Below are 20844 nucleotides of genomic sequence, written 5' to 3'. Positions count from 1 at the left end.
ATTAATAGATAATTAGGAAATAAAATAGGCTAACAAACTTATTAGCATGCAAATGAAAACAACAGGGAAGGTCTCATTTTTTGCTTGTCAAATTAGGAAAATTTTCAAGAAAGAATTATAGTAAGACTATGCAATTCTGACAAAGCTATGGAATAAAGAATTTTCATGCATTGCTGAGGGGGAATATAATCTTTATGGATATAATTGTATATTGAGCTTGTAAATCACTAACATTCAGTGACCTAGGGATCCCTCAGCTTGACATTTTAGCTAAGGAAATAATCTGAACTATAGAAAGAAATTGTCTTCTTTGCTTTTTTTTTTTGATGGAATACTTAATTTGAAATACTGGTACATATAAGCACAAAATGAGTGTTATTATTATTGGCACAAATATTGGACATAAAACACATTCAAAAGTCACTTCCTGTAGCAGCAATTTCTTATACTGTGATAAAGAGAATAACGAAGGTTTAAATTTAATTTGCCACATTATATTAAAACAGGTCTCAGGGAAGAATTTGACAATCATGATAAAAAATAGCCATTGGGAGCAATTTTTGTATCTAGAAATATCCTTTTACATGATCATAAGTAATCCATTAATGAACAGTGACAAAACTGAGTAGAAACCTAAAAAAAACTAAAAAAAAACCAGTCTCACTTTTAAGAAGAGAACGAAGAATGGTATGTAGACTCTCAAATAAGTATGTACTGTTATATGAAATTATTTCAAAATGGAAGAATTAAGGTAAGACTTGAGGCAATTTTTCTTATGGTCAGGAGGTTGTAACCTAGCTGGAAACAGGGGAGTAGAAAGCGAAATTATAACTGAGTGGTGGAAAATGGCTTAAATCGTACTTTTGGAAACTGCAGGTAGTCCAAGATTTGGGATAAGTTATTTTTTTTTTTTCTATTTGAAATTACTTTCTCAGGCTTAGAATTGCATAATGAACCAGACTAACTCAAATCACCCAGCAAATAGAGATTGACATTTGGTAAAATATACACAGTTGCAAGTTTCAATGTTCCAGACTAATTTTTCTTTTGAAATGCATTTGTCCTAAAGAACTGTGATGTGCACAGCATGTTATATTCAATAAAGTGGAAGAGAGAAATTGACCTATTAGATTGGCTCTCGCCTATGCACTTACTAGGAAAGAACACACCTGCCTCATTTGTTAAAACATGATTGCTGCCACCATGGAGTTATTTTGAACTCGAGATGCACCCAGGGTAGAGTGGGAGGGATTTGGGGGGTAGAAATTGTCTTCTGAGTCCCTTCCATCCCTGCCCTTGTTCTCTTCCTCTCCTTCTCTCTCTCTCTCTCTCTCTCTCTCTCTCTCCTTCCTTCTCTTACTCCTTTCTTTCCTTCAACATTTCAACTTAGATTCCTGGATTCGCTGACCTGATCAAAGTTAGTTTTTGCTTAGGAAGAGCCTAAGGACATTTATGGATACCCCTTAGGATGTATGAAATATATCTTGATGCCATGATATCATTATTCTTGTGAAGTGAGCCTAAGCTTTACTGTGAAATGCACCTGATTGATTCCCAATTATACTGCTTAGTAGCTATAAGTCACTGAATTTTACTGAGCCTCAGATTTCTTGCTTATACATTGGATTCCATAGGACCCAGTTTGCAAGGTTGTGGTAAAGCCTTTGGCATATGGTAATTGTTTGATCTAGGATGCCAAATATTATTATACCCTCTGCCAAGCAAACATATCTTGAATTTCATGTGAGAGGATTTGATGCATAGATTGAAGAATGATTAGCAGCCTTTCTTGTCACCATGCTATATGGCTCAGATAACAGTCACAGAAACTCAGGCCTAAGGTATAAACATAATTTCTGAAATTTATACCTCTAGATATATAATATTCTTTTATCTCCCATTAAAGGAAGCATATCAAAATACAAGAAAATTATAGTTGCGGTGTTCTAGAAATAATCTTGAGTATGAACCAATTAATTTTTAAAGGATAAATAACGTTTGCACATTGTTATTAAAATTATTTAAGACAACCACTTAAGATCTAAGACAACTTAAGACTTGTTGAAGGAAACATAATGATTGAGAAGTGCATGGCTTGAGGGTGTCTTCAGATCCCTGCAGGCTGCATTATTCCAGAAAAATTTATATTGAGTGCTTCTGATAGAAAAGGAAAACAGCCAAACTTTTGAAATGTAGATGTTTTGAGGAATAACTTACAGCAGGAATGAAGCTTTTATAGGTTAAAGAAAATGTGTAATAAGATGATGGGATGGTAAGACTAGAGAACTGGAAGTTACTGTAGGATGCTGTTATTTCAGGTTTTTTACAAGAGATGGAAAAAGAGATAAGAGGGAGCAGAAGACTGACTCATATTATGTATGTTTAAAATTTTTAGAAGTCTGTGAACGCCTGGGTGGCTCAGTGGTTGAGCGTCTGCCTTCGGCTCAGGGCATGATCCCTAGGTCCTGGGATTGAGTCCCACATCAGGCTCCTCACAGAGAGCCTGCATTAAAAAAAAAAAAAAAAAAACTGATTAAAATTAGGGACACCTGGCTGGCTTAGTGGTTGAGTTTCTGCCTTCAGCTCAGGTCATGATCCCGGGGTCCTAGGATCGAATCCCGTGTTAGGCTCCCTGGAGGGAACTGCTTCTCCCTCTACTTGTGTCTCTGCCTTTCTCTCAGTGTCTCATGAATAAATAAATAAAATCTAAAAAAAAAATTTTAGAAGTCTGTAAAATAGAGATTTCCAAAACTTCCTTATAATTTTATTCATCTTGGTCACTAGATTTTTTTCATCTAGTGTAAAAAGAAATAAAAAACCAGAGTTACTTTTATTACAAATTAGTCTCATATTTATAGATAGGTAACAGATAACTATTGTTCATAGCCTGCTTCTTACTGCTCTAATGAACTAAAAGATTGTGTCTAGGACAAGTCCCTAGTTCTCCTTTGTCTTATTTCTTATCTGGTGCTTGAAGGGACAAATCAGTTGATGCTCTATGTTTCTATGAATATAAATGTTCAGAAGGGAGTCCTGCAGCTGCACGACCAAATCGCAAACGAGATCACAATTTCCTACAGAGACGGAGGGTCAATGTGCTGGAGTGAAGGAGCCATGCACTAGCTTCATCAGCAGCTCACATGGGGCAAGCCATTTAAACCCTCAGTAATTAGACCTTTGTCTAGTTCACAGGATGTCCATTGGAGTTGAAAGAGATGAAGCATGTGAAAACACTTTTCAAATCCATAAAGCTAGGTAATTCTAATCCAATATCATTAGGTAAAGTAAAGCAATGCAACAATGACAAATCCCAAGAGTTCAATCAAATAAACAGAGATGGCCACAACAATTTTTGGAACTGTCATCTCATTTTAACTTGAAATGAACAATAGACACTTCCTTGTAAATAAGCAGTGTATCATTACTTTCAGGTTTATTATTATTCCCTTATATAACTAAGAGGTTGCCCCAAGCACTTAATATGGAAAGCAGAAAATAATTCTGCTAGTGAGAGTTTTTCCAATTAGAATATTAAGTTATGATACAAGTAAAGAGGGATCCCTGGGTGGCGCAGCGGTTTGGCGCCTGCCTTTGGCCCAGGGCACAATCCTGGAGACCCGGGATCAAATCCCACATCGGGCTCCCAGTGCATGGAGCCTGCTTCTCCCTCTGCCTATGTCTCTGCCTCTCTCTCTCTCTCTCTGTGACTATCATAAATAAATAAATAAAAATTAAAAAAGTGATACAAGTAAAGATTTCAAAGTTATTCATTTGTTTGTTACCATTAGGACTATTATAGAACTCTTATATTATAGAACTCTATAGTAAAATATTTTACTGACTCATTGTCTGCAAAGTTGGTGATGAGATTTGTTCCCTCCCTCCCTCTCTCCCTTGCTCTTTCCTCCTTTCCTCCTCCCTTCCTGTCTTCTCCTCCTTCTCTCTGTCTCTCCCCCCTCCCCATTTCTTAAACTTAGATATCACAAAAACACCTTTCATTGTTTGTTTTCTTTCCTCTCTATAGTCTCTCCAAGCAGACAGTCTTTTCTAAGGTCATGACTGTGACTGTCAGTGATGTGCAGGCAGTTTCCAATTCTGTATGCCCGGTCCTGACCTCTTCTCCAAGCTCCAGTTTCATATTTCCAGTTACCTGTTGGTTTTATCTAATGAGGTCAAGTAATAAATGCCCAGCAGATCTATTATTTCCTTTCAGACCTGCTGTTCCTTCTCTGGGTCTTGTTTCTGTTCGTGGTTGCTTAACCTCCCTACCAGTAGGCTCCAAACCTTGGTGGCATCTTTGAATCCTTACTCTCTTGTCCTTCTCACCTGAGCAGACTCTCTAAGTTTTAGAGTATATTTGCTCCTCTCCACTTCCAGGATCATTCTATAGTTCTACTTTTCCTCTTACCTCTATTATTGAGATATTTCTTAACTGATTTTTCTGTCTCTCTACTCTTCTCGAATTCATCTTGTACATGACTGCCAGATAAACCCTGGAATCTCAGAAGTAGAAACAGACCTTAAAGTGATGTGGTCCAATCAACTGGGTGCACGTTAGTTATTTCTAATTCCCAAGCCAAATCTACGCTTAGATAACTCTCCTTAGCATTTTTTTCTCTCTTTCCTCCACTCCTGCACCTCCTTCTCCTGGTCCCCCTTTTCCTCTTCTTCCTCCACTTTCTCCATTTGAGCTGAGATCCTTCTCCCACTTTTGTCTTTAGTCTGTCCCTGTGGCCATACGGAAAGTGTAATCCCTCTACCACAGGTCAGAATTTCAGGATTTGTGGGTAGTTATTCCTGTGTCAAAGTATAAAAGCTCTTCATTGGGTTAGGGTTTAGAAGCTGTCAGGAGTGCTGTTATTTTTAATCATACTTGTTGGAAACTTCTGGAGAGAGAATATAGTGAAATGTGACAGCCATCTCTGAGCCCAAAGCTGTCGTAGCTGTTTACATTTTTTTAAAGTATTTTTTTAAATTAATTTTTATTGGTGTTCAATTTACCAACATACAGAAAAACACCCAGTGCTCATCCCGTCAAGTGTCCACCTCAGTGCCCGTCACCCATTCCCCTCCAACACCTGCCCTCCTCCCCTTCCACCACCCCTAGTTCGTTTCCCCGAGTTAGGAGTCTTTATGTTCTGTCTCCCTTCCTGATATTTCCCAACATTTCTTTTCCCTTCCTTTATATTCCCTTTCACTATTATTCATATTCCCCAAATGAATGAGAACATACACTGTTTGTCCTTCTCCGATTGACTTACTTCACTCAGCATAATACCCTCCAGTTCCATCCACGTCGAAGCAAATGGTGGGTATTTGTCGTTTCTAATTGCTGAGTAATGTTCCATTGTATACATAAACCAAATCTTCTTTATCCATCATCTTTCGATGGACACCGAGGCTCCTTCCACAGTTTGGCTATTGTGGCCATTGCTGATAGAAACATCGGGGTGCAGGTGTCCCAACGTTTCATTGCATCTGAATCTTTGGGGTAAATCCCCAACAGTGCAATTGCTGGGTCGTAGGGCAGGTCTATTTTTAACTCTTTGAGGAACCTCCACACAGTTTTCCAGAGTGGCTGCACCAGTTCACATTCCCACCAACAGTGTAAGAGGGTTCCCTTTTCTCCGCATCCTCTCCAACGTTTGTTGTTTCCTGCCTTGTTAATTTTCCCCATTCTCACTGGTGTGAGGTGGTATCTCATTGTGGTTTTGATTTGTATTTCCCTGATGGCAAGTGATGCAGAGCATTTTCTCATGTGCATGTTGGCCATGTCCATTTCTTCCTCTGTGAGATTTCTCTTCATGTCTTTTGCCCATTTCATGATTGGATTGTTTGTTTCTTTGGTGTTGAGTTTAATAAGTTCTTTATAGATTTTGGAAACTAGCCCTTTATCTGACATGTCATTTGCAAATATCTTCTCCCATTCTGTAGGTTGCCTTTTAGTTTTGTTGACTGTATCCTTTGCTGTGCAAAAGCTTCTTATCTTGATGAAGTCCCAATAGTTCATTCTTGCTTTTGTTTCTTTTGCCTTTGTGGATGTATCTTGCAAGAAGTTACTGTGGCCGAGTTCAAAGAGGGTGTTGCCTGTGTTCTCTTCTATGATTTTGATGGACTCTTGTCTCACATTTAGATCTCTCATACATTTTGAGTTTATCTTTGTGTATGGTGAAAGAGAGTGGTCCAGTTTCATTCTTCTGCATGTGGATGTCCAATTTTCCCAGCACCATTTATTGAAGAGACTGTCTTTCTTCCAATGGATAGTCTTTCCTCCTTTATCGAATATTAGATGACCGTACATTTCAGGGTCCACTTCTGGGTTCTCTATTCTGTTCCATTGATTTATGTGTCTGTTTTTGTGCCAGTACCACACTGTCTTGATGACCACAGCTTTGTAGTACAACCTGAAATCTGGCATTGTGATGCCCCCAGCTATGGTTTTCTTTTTTAAAATTCCTCTGGCTATTCGGGGTCTTTTCTGATTCCACACAAATCTTAAAATAATTTGTTCTAACTCTCTGAAGAAAGTCCATGGTATTTTGATAGGGATTGCATTAAACGTGTAAATTGCCCTCGGTAACATTGACATTTTTACAATATTAATTCTGCCAATCCATGAGCATGGAATATTTTTCCATCTCTTTGTGTCTTCCTCAATTTCTTTCAGAAGTGTTCTATAGTTTTTAGGGTATAGATCTTTTACCTCTTTGGTTAGGTTTATTCCTAGGGATCTTATGCTTTTGGGTGCAATTGTAAATGGGATTGACTCCTTAATTTCTCTTTCTTCAGTCTCATTGTTAGTGTATAGAAATGCCATTGATTTCTGGGCATTGATTTTGTATCCTGCCACGCTACCAAATTGCTGTATGAGTTCTAGCAATCTTGGGGTGGAGGCTTTTGGGTTTTCTATGTAGAGTATCATGTCATCGGCGAAGAGGGAGAGTTTGACTTCTTCTTTGCCAATTTGAATGCCTTTAATGTCTTTTTGTTGTCTGATTGCTGAGGCGAGGACTTCCAGAACTATGTTGAACAGCAGTGGTGAGAGTGGACATCCCTGTCTTGTTCCTGATCTTAGGGGAAAGGCTCCCAGTGCTTCCCCATTGAGAATGATATTTGCTGTGGGCTTTTCGTAAATGGCTTTTAAGATGTCGAGGAAAGTTCCCTCTATCCCAACACTCTGAAGGGTTTTGATCAGGAATGGATGCTGTATTTTGTCAAATGCTTTCTCTGCATCTAATGAGAGTATCATATGGTTCTTGGTTTTTCTCTTGCTGATATGATGAATCACATTGATGGTTTTACGAGTGTTGAACCAGCCTTGTGTCACGGGGATAAATCCTACTTGGTCATGGTGAATAATTTTCTTAATGTGTTGTTGGATCCTATTGGCTAGTATCTTGTTGAGAATTTTTGCATCCATGTTCATCAGGGATATTGGTCTGTAATTCTCCTTTTTGGTGGGGTCTTTGTCTGGTTTCGGAATTAAGGTGATGCTGGCCTCATAGAACGAATTTGGAAGTACTCCATCTCTTTCTATCTTTCCAAACAGCTTTAGTAGAATAGGTATGATTTCTTCTTTAAACGTTTGATAGAATTCCCCTGGGAAGCCATCTGGCCCTGGACTCTTGTGTCTTGGGAGGTTTTAGATGACTGCTTCAATTTCCTCCCTGGTTATTGGCCTGTTCAGGTTTTCTATTTCTTCCTGTTCCAGTTTTGGTAGTTTGTGGCTTTCCAGGAATGCGTCCATTTCTTCTAGATTGCCTAATTTATTCGTGTATAGCTGTTCATAATATGTTTTTAAAATCGTTTGTATTTCCTTGGTGTTGGTAGTGATCTCTCCTTTCTCATTCATGATTTTATTAATTTGAGTCTTCTCTCTTTTCTTTTTAATAAGGCTGGCTAATGGTTTATCTATCTTATTAATTCTTTCAAAGAACCAACTCCTGATTCTGTTGATCTGTTCCACAGTTCTTTTGGTCTTGCTTTCATTGAGCTCTGCTCGAATTTTAATTAACTCTCTTCTTCTGCTGGGCGTGCGGTCCATTTGCTTTTTTTTCTCTAGCTCCTTTATGTGTAAGGTGAGCTTTTGTATTAGAGTTCTTTCCAGTTTTTGAATGGATGCTTGTATTGCGATGTATTTCCCCATTAGGACTGCTTTTGCTGCATCCCAAAGATTTTGAACGGTTGTATCTTCATTCTCATTAGTTTCCATGAATCTTTTTAATTCTTCCTTAATTTCCTGGTTGACCCTTTCATCTTTTAGCAGGATGGTCCTTAACCTCCACGTGTTTGAGGTCCTTCCAAACTTCTTGTTGTGATTTAGTTCTAATTTCAAGGCATTATGGTCTGAGAATATACAGAGGACTATACCAATCTTTTGGTATCGGTTCAGACCCGATTTGTGACACAGTATGTGGTCTATTCTGGAGAAAGTTCCATGTGCACTTGAGAAGAATGTGTATTCAGTTGCACTTGGATGTAAAGTTCTGTAGATATCTGTGAAATCCATCTGGTCCAGTGTATCATTTAACGCTCTCGTTTCTTTGGAGATGTTGTGCTTAGAAGACCTATCGAGGGTAGAAAGAGCTAGGTTGAAGTCACCAAGTATAAGTGTATTATTATCTAAGTATTTCTTCACCTTGGTTATTAATTGCTTTAAATATTTGGCAGCTCCACATTCGGGGCATATATATTGAGGATTGTTAGGTCCTCTTGTTGGATAGATCCTTTAAGTATGAGATAGTGTCCCTCTTCATCTCTCACTACAGTCTTCGGGGTAAATTTTAGTTTATCTGATATAAGGATGGCTCCCCCTGCTTTCTTTTGAGGACCATTCGAATGGTAAATGGTCCTCCAACCTTTTATTTTCAGGCTGTAGGTGTCCTTCTGTCTAAAATGAGTCTCCTGTAGACAGCAAATAGATGGGTCCTGCTTTTTTATCCAGTCTGAAACCCTGCGCCTTTTGATGGGGTCATTAAGCCCGTTCACGTTCAGAGTTACTATTGAGAGATATGAGTTTAGTGTCATCATGATATCTATTCAGTCCTTGTTTTTGTGGATTGTTCCACTGAACTTCTTCTTAAAGGGGAATTTTAAGAGTCCCCCTTAAAATTTCTTGCAGAGCTGGTTTGGAGGTCACATATTCTTTCAGTTCCTGCCTGTCTTGGAAGCCCTTTATCTCTCCTTCCATTTTGAATGAGAGCCTTGCTGGATAAAGTATTCTTGGTTGCATGTTCTTCTCATTTAGGACCCTGAATAGATCCTGCCAGCCCCTTCTGGCCTGCCAGATCTCTGTGGAGAGGTCTGCTGTTACCCTAATACTTCTCCCCATAAAAGTCAGGGATCTCTTGTCTCTTGCTGCTTAAGGATCTTCTCTTTATCTTTGGAATTTGCAAGCTTCACTATTAGATGTCGAGGTGTTGAATGGTTTTTATTGATTTTAGGGGGGTGGAGACCTCTCTATTTCCTCGATCTGAATGCCTGTTTCCCTTCCCAGATTAGGAAAGTTTTCAGCTAGGATTTGTTCAAATACATATTCTGGCCCTCTGGCCCTTTTGGCGCCCCCGGGAACCCCAATTAAATGTAGGTTTTTCTTCCTCAGTCTGTCGTTTATTTCCCTTAATCTGTCTTCATGAACTTTTAATTACCTGTCTCTTTTTTCCTCAGTTTCCCTCTTTGCCATCAACTTGTCTTCTATGTCACTCGTTCTTCCACCTCGTTAACCCTCGTCATTAGGACTTCTAGTTTGGATTGCATCTCATTCAACTGATTTTTAATTTCTGCCTGATTAGCTCTAAATTCTGCAGTCATGAAGTCTCTTGAGTCCTTTATGCTTTTTTCTAGAGCCACCAGTAGCTGTATAATAGTGCTTCTGAATTGGCTTTCTGACATTGAATTGTAATCCAGATTTTGTAACTCTGTGGGGGAGAGGGCTGTTTCTGATTCTTTCTTTTGAGGTGACGTTTTCCTTCTAGTCATTTTGCTCAGTGCAGAGCGGCCAAAAACAAGTTGTATTGGGAAAAGGAGAAAAATAGAGGAGAGAAAGAAGGAAAGAAAAGAGAAAAAGAAAAAAGAAAACAGGAAGAAAAAAAAAGAGAAGAAAAAGAGAAAAAGAAAGAAAGAAATAAAAAAGGGTGGGGGAAGCAAACAGAAATCAAAAAGCACACACACACACACACACACAAAACACGGGGGAGTATGTTCCGATTCTGTGTACTTTAAGTCCCTTGACTTCCCCCGGAACTGGTCCGTCCACCTGGTCTTCTGGGGGAGGGGCCTGCTGTGCTGATTCTCAGGTGTTAGCACTTGGGGGAGCTGCTCTGCCCCTGCCTGGTGCAGGGCTCGGTGGGGGTTGTTCACCCCGTGAGGCCCCGGGAGGAAGCCACAGTGGCGGGGGCAGCTCTGGGACCCTGGAGTCAGCTCCCGCAGTAGCTCCGGGGCTCTCCGTCTGCAGGGCCTGGGGGCTCCCGGGCGGGGCCGCTGATCTGCTCAGCTCCAGGCAGGAGCGTCCTCGCTGTCCTGGACCCTCCCGGCCTCTGCCTGTCCCGGGGGAGGCCGGATCCTGGGCTGTGTCCTGGCGCCCTGTGCTCCGGGGCCTGCGCTGTTGGATTCGCGCTCCCGCCCCGCAGCCCCCTCCGCGGAGCCGCCGCCCGAGCCCCTCCGAGCTGCTCCGGGTCCCGCCGAGCGCTGCAGCCCTTAGGGAGCTCGGCGCACTCTCCGGGGCGCAGTTCCTCTGTTACTGTCCCAGGGAGCCCGAGGGCATCCCCGCCTTTCTGGGGATCCTGCTCCAATTCCCCGGGAGGCCTTTCCGCGGGGAAGGTTGGTGCAGCTCCTGCTCCTCCGGGACGGGGCTCTCCTGTCCTGGGGACACTCGCCCCGGCCTCAGCCCGGGTCCTCGCCGGCCCCTCCCCCTTGGAGGCCTTTTGTGTCTTTATTTCTTTTTCCCCGTCTTCCTGCCTGATAGAAGCGCGAACTCTTCTCACTGTAGCGTTCCAGCTGGTCTCTCTTTAAATCTCGGGCCGAATTCGTAGATTTTCAGGATGATTGGATGGTTTTCTAGGTAATTTGTTGAGGACAGGTGACTTGGGGACCCTACTCTTCCGCCATCTTGCCCCTCCAGCCTAAAGTATTTTTTTGGGGAAAAAAAGGTAGAACTTTGAGGATAGGAATTTCAGGAACATGTATTAGTAACTCATATATGTTTGAAGGGATTAAAAATTATAATTTGAGACATATTATTTATCTCCTACATGAATCCTGTTTCATTATATTTTGTAACTAGTGAAAACATGTTTCACAGTTCTTAAAAATTACAAGCTTGGATTTTATATACATACTAGGATAATTTAATCACAAGAGAATATATCTTTATACTGAATGGCAAATACAGCAGAAAATTTTGTCAATTTAATTCAGAGAACAGATCATATTCAAATTTAATTTCACTTTAGACTAACTGATTAGTTAGGAAATATGTCCTTCCTATGATTCCCTAGGTCATAAATATTTTGGATTTTATCTTTTCATGACCAGAAGGGGAAAGAGTTACAATATAGAAACTGAATAAACAAAAAAACTTTTATGTCCCAGTGATTTGCTTTTCAGTTTCCCTCCACTCAATAGTAAGTGTTGTTAAGGGGAGAGTTAAGTTTCTAACTTTATATATATTTTTCTAGGTGGAACATTTTTCAGTCCTTCAACAATTATGTTCTATAGTTTCAAGATCCTTTATTGACCTGGTTATTTTACTGGGAAAAAGACTCATTTTGTTTGTAACCCTTTTAGCAGATGCTGCTGGTACCCCACCATATCCCGTAGGCATGTGTGGTTCTCACCTGTAACCAGGTATCTTATGGAAAGGACCTGTGGTTCTTGGCTGAGGGCTTTCTCTGTCTGATGCATCTTGAGTCTTTTCTGGTACCGTTCCTTGTACTCAAATCTTAGTCTGATGGTTTGCTTCTGGGGAAACTTAAATTACCTTTCTTTTATTTATTTATTTATTTTTATTTATTTATGATAGTCACAGAGAGAGAGAGAGAGGCAGAGACATAGGCAGAGGGAGAAGCAGGCTCCATGCACCGGGAGCCCAATGTGGGATTTGATACCGGGTCTCCAGGATCGCGCCCTGGGCCAAAGGCAGGCCCTAAACCGCTGCACCACTCAGGGATCCCTTAAATTACCTTTCTTAAAATATCTTACTGTGTACTTTGAACTCAAACATGAAAGTTTTCCTTTACTTGAATCTTAAGAGACAGGGAATATTAAGATGTCAAAGGTTTTTTGGTAAGCCATGTTAAGACTTTTTAAAAACTTGATTATAAATGCAAAGGGAGGGGCCCCTGGGTGGCTTAGTCAGTTAAATGTCTGACTCCTGGTTTCAGCTCAGGTCCTGATCTCAGGGTTGTGAGATAGAGCCCCGTGTTGGGCTCCCTCAGTTGGGAGTCTCCTTGAGAATTTCTGTCGCCCTCTCCTTCTGCCCCTCCCTCCACTCCTACACTCTAAATAAAATAAAATAAAATAAAATAAAATAAAATAAAATAAAATAAAATAAAATAAAACAAGGGGAAATCATTAAAGGAGTTTCCAGCAATGGAGTGGTAATAAGATCATATATGCTTTGTGGAGGATGGATTTGAGAAAGGCAAGACCTGGGGTATCCATTTAAGAGTGCATCCCTGTCATCCAGGCTAGAAATGTGGCTGGCTGTGATGACAGAAGCATATAATAGTTACAAAAGAAGGGTGTGGTTCTGAGAGACATTTATCGAGTAGAATTGGCATTAAATAGGTGTAAACAGGAGGGACTAACTAGTTAGATGTCAGTGCTGTTTTTCTTCTTAAGGAAGAAGAAAGTTTGGGGAATGGAGAGAAAAGCATTTTGTTTTTGGCATGTTATGTTTGAGATATATGTGTAAGCTTGAAGAAGCATATGCTGTTTTAAAGGGAATGTAAATAAGATGTGTTTGTGAAGCTGATATATAACTTTACTTTTATTTGTTCAAAAACATCTCCCATTTTCTCTCTATAGCATCTGCCATCTGCATCATTTTTACATTAGCCATGTTTGACATTTTCCTGCTACTGAAAATTATGTCATGATGTAACCCTTTGGACTAATTGCCATTTGCATATTAGTTTATACCTCTTAGGTCACAGGAGACTAGATAGAGAATCAACAAATGTGCATCTGTATCTGTGAGACATTTGAAATGGATAAAATAATTAGAATGTGCGTGAGTGCAAAAGGTTGTTTGGTGTATATACAGAATATTTTTAAAAAATGGCTCTAGAATTGAAGAACGAAAACTTGTTTTATAATATTTGAAAACTCTCCTTGGCCCTCTGCAAAGCACCATTGTGGCAAGTACAAATTGATATTAATTACTTTATGATATAATTTGATTTTCCTCCTCTCGATATGTGTTCATTTATATGGCTAGCAGTGTTTAATGGAAAAAGGAGTTAAAGCACCCTGCCCTCATGAAACTTACATGAGGGAGAGGAGATAGACAAAAGGAAATGAGACAATAAATGGCTAAATTATTTACTATAATAGGTGCTGATAATGCTCTGAAAAAAATGAAGGAATAGATCAGGGTCAGGGAAATGGGGAAGCAGGTGTTAAAGGTGGGATTGAGGGAGAGCAGTTAGTAGTGTTGAGATCGGTCTGCTGAGAAAATGAGATCTGACCAAATATTGGTGGAAGGTTAGGAAGTTAACCAAGAGTATATTTAGAAGAAAAGCATTCCAGGCAGGGGGGTCAGCTAGAATAAAATCCCTAAGATGGGAGCAGACCTGGGAAAATCAAGAAATAGCAAGAAGATCAAAGGGCTTGAACAGTGAGCAAGAGAAGGATGTCAGGTGAAGGGTCTTAGAAGTATTGTATTGGGAGAACTTTAGCTTTTACTGTGAGTGAGATGGAAAGAAGTAAAGGCTAAGAGCAGAGCAAAGATATTTTCTGTCTTATATTTTTAAAGGATCACTCAGGCTTCTACCAAGAATAGACAATAAGTGGTTTAGTATGGAAGCAGAGATCACTTATGAAGCTTTTACGCCTGTCCAGCTGAGAGGTGATGGGGGCCTGAATCAACATAGTAGTAATGGAAGACATGAGAGGTGGCTAGACTCTCCGTGTACTTTGCATATAGAACCAAAAGGATTTGCTGATGGCTTGCATCTGAAATTTGAGAAACAAGAGTCAGAGGTGGCTTGAAGGCTCTTGGCCTGAGCGAGTAGTAGGATGGAATTGCTTTTTCCATCCTATCCTATTCTATAGCAACTGTGAATGCTATAGAATAGTAGGTTTGGGGGGGGGGGCTGAAGAATCAAGAGTTTGATTTGTGATATGTTAAGTTTGAGGTATTTGTTAGATTACCAAGTGGTTAAAAAATAAAATAATGCTGAGTTTCTGAATATAACTTGTTCAGACTCAAGTTTTTTTCCTTTATCATTTATTCATTTTTTTATACCAAATAAATGGCACCATATTTATAGCAGGAGGCTCTAGGCAATATCATTATAAGCCTGAATTGTATGAGTAGGTCAAGGAGACTACATATGCTGAAAGATAATTTACAAAAGAGGAACTGAAGGACCTTATGGAAAATAATTCTTATTAAGGGAAGAGGCAAAGCAAACAAAGTTGAACTAATACCAGAACTTTAGCTGTCAAGCCAGAGGGACAGTACTAGCCACAGAATGGTATCCATCTCTCAGATTTCTTCCAAGTCCAATTTCTTCCTTCCTTCCTGACTTTCTTCTGTGGTCAACTTAATTTTGGATATTATGGGAGAGAGGGTTGTGAGTAAAAAGTGAAGGAATTACTTTTACTAAAATCTCTAAGATATTAGGGTGGAAGAGATTACTGCATTACTTTATTTCAAGATTGTGAAGGATGAGAAGAGGGATCAATTTCTATGAGAAAAGGGATCAATTTCTCCCATTTGTAAGGAACACTGAGCAGTTTTGGTACCTTGATATTCACTGCATTAGTAGCATAAGCAAAGGTCATGATATGGAAGTGCCAGGAGTGTCAGTGTAGAGGACCTGAGAATTGTGGTATGTTGGTACCCAGTGGAAGTGGCAGCAGAGTCTAACAAAGATGGTGGTGCCAAGTCACAAGGTGAATGTTTTGGACTACGTGTTGGGTCCCCCTCAGATTCATGTGTTGAAATCCTCCCTCCCCACCCCCACAGTGTGATTATTTTAGGAAGTTGGGCCTTTGGGCTGTAATTAGGTGTTGAGAGTGGAGCCCTCATGAATAGGATTAGTGTTTTTATAAGAAGAAATGTAAGAAATAGTATCTCTCTTTCTACCAGGCAAGGGCACAATGAGAAAATGGCCATCTATAAAACTGGAAGACAGCCTTCACCAGGAACCTGAGCATGCTGACACCCTGAACTCAAACTTCAGCCTCCAGAACTGTGAGAAATAAATGTTTTTTTGTTTGTTTGTTTGTTTAAGCCATTCATTTCATTTTACAGTGTTTTGTGATAGCGGTCCAAACAGCTAAGACAGTATATATGAAGATTTTTATGAAATTCCCACTGGGACCTATAGCAGTACTTAGGATGTGTGTGTGTGTGTGTATGTGTGTGTGTGTGTGTGTGTGTGTAAACTACACTGACTACTGGATTCAAAATATTAGATGGGTTTGAGAACCAGAAATTACAGAGAAGTATAAAGGTGTTTTTGGTTTTATTTTGTTTTGTTTGACTTCAATCTGGAGTGGACTCAGAGAGTGATTCTAAATGCATCACTTTTTGCAAAAAAAAAAAAAAACCTGTGGTTTTGGTCACTGTGGTTATTTGGCATAGGATACTACTGAAACATTTCTTCATATACCTGTTGGAAAAGATTGATTAGAAAAGAAATATTTATTGGGTCTACTCTGTGCAAGACACTATTATAAATGCTTTACACAAGCTGGTACATGCTACCATTGATCCAATGAAGCCTAGATAGGGAAGGAAGGGCTTGATATATAAAGATGATGAAGATGCTGATGATGACAATGAGTTGACAGCAACTATTTACAGAGTAGCTAATATCTTAGGCATATATAAAGTTTGTTTTACATACATCATACTGCTTAATATTTGTAGCAATGCTATTTGATTGACACCCTACACTTATTTTACAAATGAGGAAACTGAGAATCAGGTCTTTTGAGAAGTTGGCCCAAGGTTACATAGCTAAGCTGCAGAGTGGCTGTCCAAATCTAGACCTCTGATGTTGAAGTTTACATTCTAAATACTTGTGAAGACAGCTGTTGCTTCAATAATGCTACACAAATCACCCCAGAATTCAGAGGATTTCAATTTAAAATATCTATTTTTCTCACTTGTGGATCTGTGGGTCTGCAGGAACAGATCTGCTTCCGGTTGGGTCAGCCTGGTTTGACTCCAGATTTGGGTTGAGAGTGGGTGTGCTTACGTATCTCATATTGGGTGTGCTAAGGAGGTACTTTTATCATGGCTATCAGAGGTGCCCAGGCAGACCACATACACTTTTTTAATGCCTCTGCTCATGTCATATCCACAAACATTTCAAAGAAAGTCACAAGGCCAACCCCAGTATCAGTGGGAATGAGAAAGCATCCCTCAGTGGGAAGAACTGAGACTACATGCTCCAGGAATAGATTAATGATTTTATAAGGGAAGGAGTGAAGAATTGAGTACAGTAATCCACTTTACCACAATACTACATCACACTACTTTCCTGTTGAAAGGAAATTTATTTCCCTCCCAACTCGAAAGTCATTCTGACTATATTCGATATCAATGGTGGTTTGGAAAGCTGTCTTTCTAAATGAAGAGCTGCATCACACAAAATATTAGATCTTAATACATGCTTGAGAAACTACTGATGACACTGAATTTTCTAGTTAACTGAGAAGTGCAAAGGCACGTTTTCTTTTTCTTTTTTTTTAAAGGCACATTTTCTACTTCTATTACTTATATGCATTTCTCTTTGAATAAGATAAAATTAAGTTTAAATGCTACCATCTGTGTCCAAGTTGGATCTCTTTATAGTTCCTAGACTTACTCCTCACCCACTTTCCATAATTGCTAATTTCTTGCCCATGTGGATGTTTCTATAATAATGATCATTACCTCTTAAGCTTTTCCATATGATAAGAAAGCACCTTGTTGGTTCATTAAAATCAGAGAAACAATATGATCCAACAAATTATTTTGCCTCATACATACCAAAATACTTTTTTTCGTGGAGTGTTTTGTTTTGTTTCAGATAGTTATAATGGGCTTATGCAGATGATGCTTTAGTTTGTGGAGATTCTGCAGTTAGTTCTACTTTTATGTTATTTAAATTCCAAATTCTGCGATTTTGAAATCTTATAGGAAGTAAATGCTAATAACTCTGAATTGTTGTTTGTTTGTACCCAGCTAGGTGCAAGTGTATTTATCAACATTCGTGTTAACTCTGGGCATACCTTCCTGAATAAATCTTCCAGATGAGTCCCTAAATGTTTGTAAAAATCCTCAAAGTTAATCTAAAAGCACTTTAAGGGAGAGTTGTAGCAGAGATTTTTGTTCTTTATTTGTATCTTTGGCTTTGTAAGGGGTCCTTTTCAAGGTGCACCACAGTGGAGCTGGAAGTAGTTCTAATAGAAGGTAGCTTCTTGCAGAGAGGAAGCTTAGTTTAGACATTTCACTTCTTTAACATTTCTTTCCAACCTTCTATCAAAAGCATCCATTGGGGTGCTGTGAAAGCACATGGGGAATATGCTGTGAAAAACTGTTCACCTTTGATAGCCAAGAGCAAAAGTCAGTCAAAGGTGACCTTTTTTCCTTTTATGTAGCTCAGCTGAGGAACTTGCTTTTTGAACTTTGGCAACTTAGCTTCTTCAACCACACAGTCCTCTCAACAGCTAGTATATGACAGCCCAGCATGTGAGTTAATTGCTTCTCATTGTAAAAATTTGCAAAGTTCACTTTGCAAAACACTCCACGGTTCGTGGTGGGAAACATGCTTCCAAAAATTGACAGCAGTTCTAGGGACCAGGAAATGGCTTTTCTGTTCATTTTGTTTGAACCCGTGAACAGCCTGTTTTCACTGCTCTGAGGGCTGGGGACTGAGCTAAGGGCTCTGTGGAACAGTCTTATGAAGTGGGTAGTATTCTTAGACCCATTTTATAGGCAAGGAATCTGAGGCTTAGAAAAATGACGACTTGCTCAAGGTCACACAGCTGTTAAATGGAGGAATCAGGGTCGGACTCTAAAATATATTCAAAACCACCTCAGCTATCTAGCTCCTAGCATTGTACCTTTGCAGTGGGAATGCCTCATATATGGGCAAATGTCCACCAGAAGTGATTAGGTATCTTCATTTCAAAACTTTTATATGGAATTGTGTGTGTTTGTGTGTATGTGTGTGTGTGTTTCTGTACTAGAACTAATTTGAGGAAAAATGTGAGGCTTTCCTAATTCTCCAAATGTTCAAGGATAAAGGTCTAGAAAAAGTGGAGTCACAGATTGAAAGAAATAGCTTAAAGAAGCAAAGAACTTGAATTCTTACCCTGATTCCACCTTCCTGGAAGTATGACCCTTGGAAAATCATCTTATGTATCTGAAACTTACTTTTCCCATCTGTAAAGTGGAGTACTTATATCTCTTCTTTATGAGTCAGTGAAACAATACATACTATAATATATGCCTAATGATAGTAGGACTCTACTGCTGTTAGGTGATTTACATTTTCTGTAATAGGACATGATCTTTACATTTGTGTAGGCATATGTATGTGTATATGTATGTAGGGGAAAGGGGCTATTTATTGCATTGTTTGGAGTAGTGTGTCGATTTGACTTTTATAAGTATTTTATAACAAACAATCCTGGTGGAGTTGAGCGGCAGTTAGACATATTAAGAATAAGAAAAACAGTGGAGTAAAGCAGTTACACCAGTTTTTGCCAAAGTTTTTCTTGGACCATGATTATATCAGATATACACTGATGCTTATGAGGTTCTAATATTATTATCTTGTAGGAAACCTCTTATTTGCAAATTTAATTTTTTGAAAGGCATCATTATAAATTGTTAATTTTTTCTCCTAGGTAAAAGGACCCTTTTCTATGCAATTTTATATTAGAAAGAGCAATGATACTAAATGAAACTTATATAACTCTTTCCATGTATTTGACACTGTTAAACAATGTGACTTTTTTTGATATTTCTAAAAGAAAGAAAAACCCAACTCTAACAAATTAGCATACTACACATTAGCCAAATCCATATAGTTATATAGAGCCAGACTAAAATTCTGAAAACTGTGGGATAGCGTTTTTAATTTGTTTGGGCATACATTATATTGGCATTCTCTGTGAAAAAAAAACAAAAACAAAAACAAAAACAAAAAAAAAACAAAACTAAAAAACTTCCTTTCTCATTCAGAATCATAGCTTTGTGAATGAAGGACTCAGAGTCCTTCTTCCAGAGTATTGTTTGGAAAGAAAGTCCTTTCCAGAGTATTGTTCGATTCCTAGAAAGTAGAATAATTTGTTGAGCCATAGAATATACTATAGATGGTTTCGGACTGAGATGAGTTAACAACACACTTTTGATACCCAGAGTATTCATTGAGCAGTCATGAATGACTAAAAGAATTGAAAGATTCTAAGGTGTCTGCTATTATAGGTGCTGAGAATTGAGCAGAGGATGAATTAGATATAATCCCTCTTTTATGGAGTTTATAGTTTAGCCAGGTCAACTTTCACAGAGTTTCTCCTACATTTAACTGACATTACATCCCTCTGAATAAAGGTAGCACAGCAGCCTTTGATACAAGTTATCTGTATTATATTTTTAACTTCATCTTAATAGTACTGAGGTCTGACTTCCTGTTAAAGTGATATGAATTAGCATCTAGCCATGATTTTGGTTAATCTGCAGTTTCTGTGTATGCCAAAAATACCCTTTTCTTAAAATTCCTGGGGTTGATTCATGTGCTGGACAGGTCATTTAATTTGGCATATTTCACTGACCTTGACAAAATAGGCCTTCAAATAGTAGTAAAAATCCTCAGCACTGGGCAACTCTTCAGTGATTCAGGATTTAGTTACTTATTCAATTTTTGGCAAGAGTTTCTAACATGTCAGCAGAACATATTTTCCATTCTGTGTTTTTGATCTTATAAAATCAGATCGCCCATACCTGTGTTTTTGATCCTGTGATTTCTTCTTTCACATTTATAGCTGTTCCCTGGCCAGGTTTGGCTATCTGTCTGTTGCAGCTGATTCATGGGCACTCTGGCTGGCCTCAGAAAGTACAGCGTGAAATTTCATAGAGCACTTTGGCATGTCTTTCTCCACCATTTCTCATAGACTCTGAGCATAAATAATTTGTTAGAACAGAATGTGCAGAAATATAAAGAGGAGTGGCTGATGAGGTAGTGAGTCAGGAGACATTATGAGGTGTAGGCATCTGACAGAGATTTAGGATGCCAGGGAGTTTGGAGTTGATCTGATAACAGACAGGAAGTCCTTGGTATGGAAATAGTGTAATGAAAACTGCATCTTATAAGAAGACCTTGATCTGATGTCTTGGATAAGCTAACATGGGGAAAAAATAGGAAACAATGACAAGTTATAATAGTATGGTCAGGTGATAATGAGGTTTTAATGGTTGTTTTAAGATTTTTTTCTTTTCTTTTTTTTTTTTTAAAACTTTTTATTTATTTATGATAGGCACACAGTGAGAGAGAGAGAGAGGCAGAGACACAGGCAGAGGGAGAAGCAGGCTCCACGCACTGGGAGCCCGATGTGGGATTCGATCCCAGGTCTCCAGGATCGCGCCCTGGGCCAAAGGCAGGCGCTAAACCACTGCGC

General features: G+C 39.1%; 1 long non-coding RNA gene across 2 annotated transcripts in view; it reads left to right on the top strand.

Moving 5' to 3' along the window:
- Positions 1–20844, top strand: part of LOC140595175 (uncharacterized) — a 127474-nt gene that overhangs the window by 92186 nt on the left and 14444 nt on the right. Inside the window, exon 3 of one of the 2 annotated variants that reach the window (XR_011996593.1) lies at positions 15317–15421. This is a non-coding gene — a long non-coding RNA (uncharacterized lncRNA). Of the gene's footprint in view, positions 1–15316; positions 19395–20844 lie in introns of those variants that run through there. The other variant, XR_011996592.1, reaches the window with a different exon arrangement.

Source organism: Vulpes vulpes, chromosome 13 (genome assembly GCF_048418805.1).
Source record: "Vulpes vulpes isolate BD-2025 chromosome 13, VulVul3, whole genome shotgun sequence".
Lineage (NCBI taxonomy): Eukaryota > Metazoa > Chordata > Mammalia > Carnivora > Canidae > Vulpes > Vulpes vulpes.
Note: the sequence above shows the minus strand (reverse complement) of the source record. Positions and strands in the feature narration are given on the sequence as shown.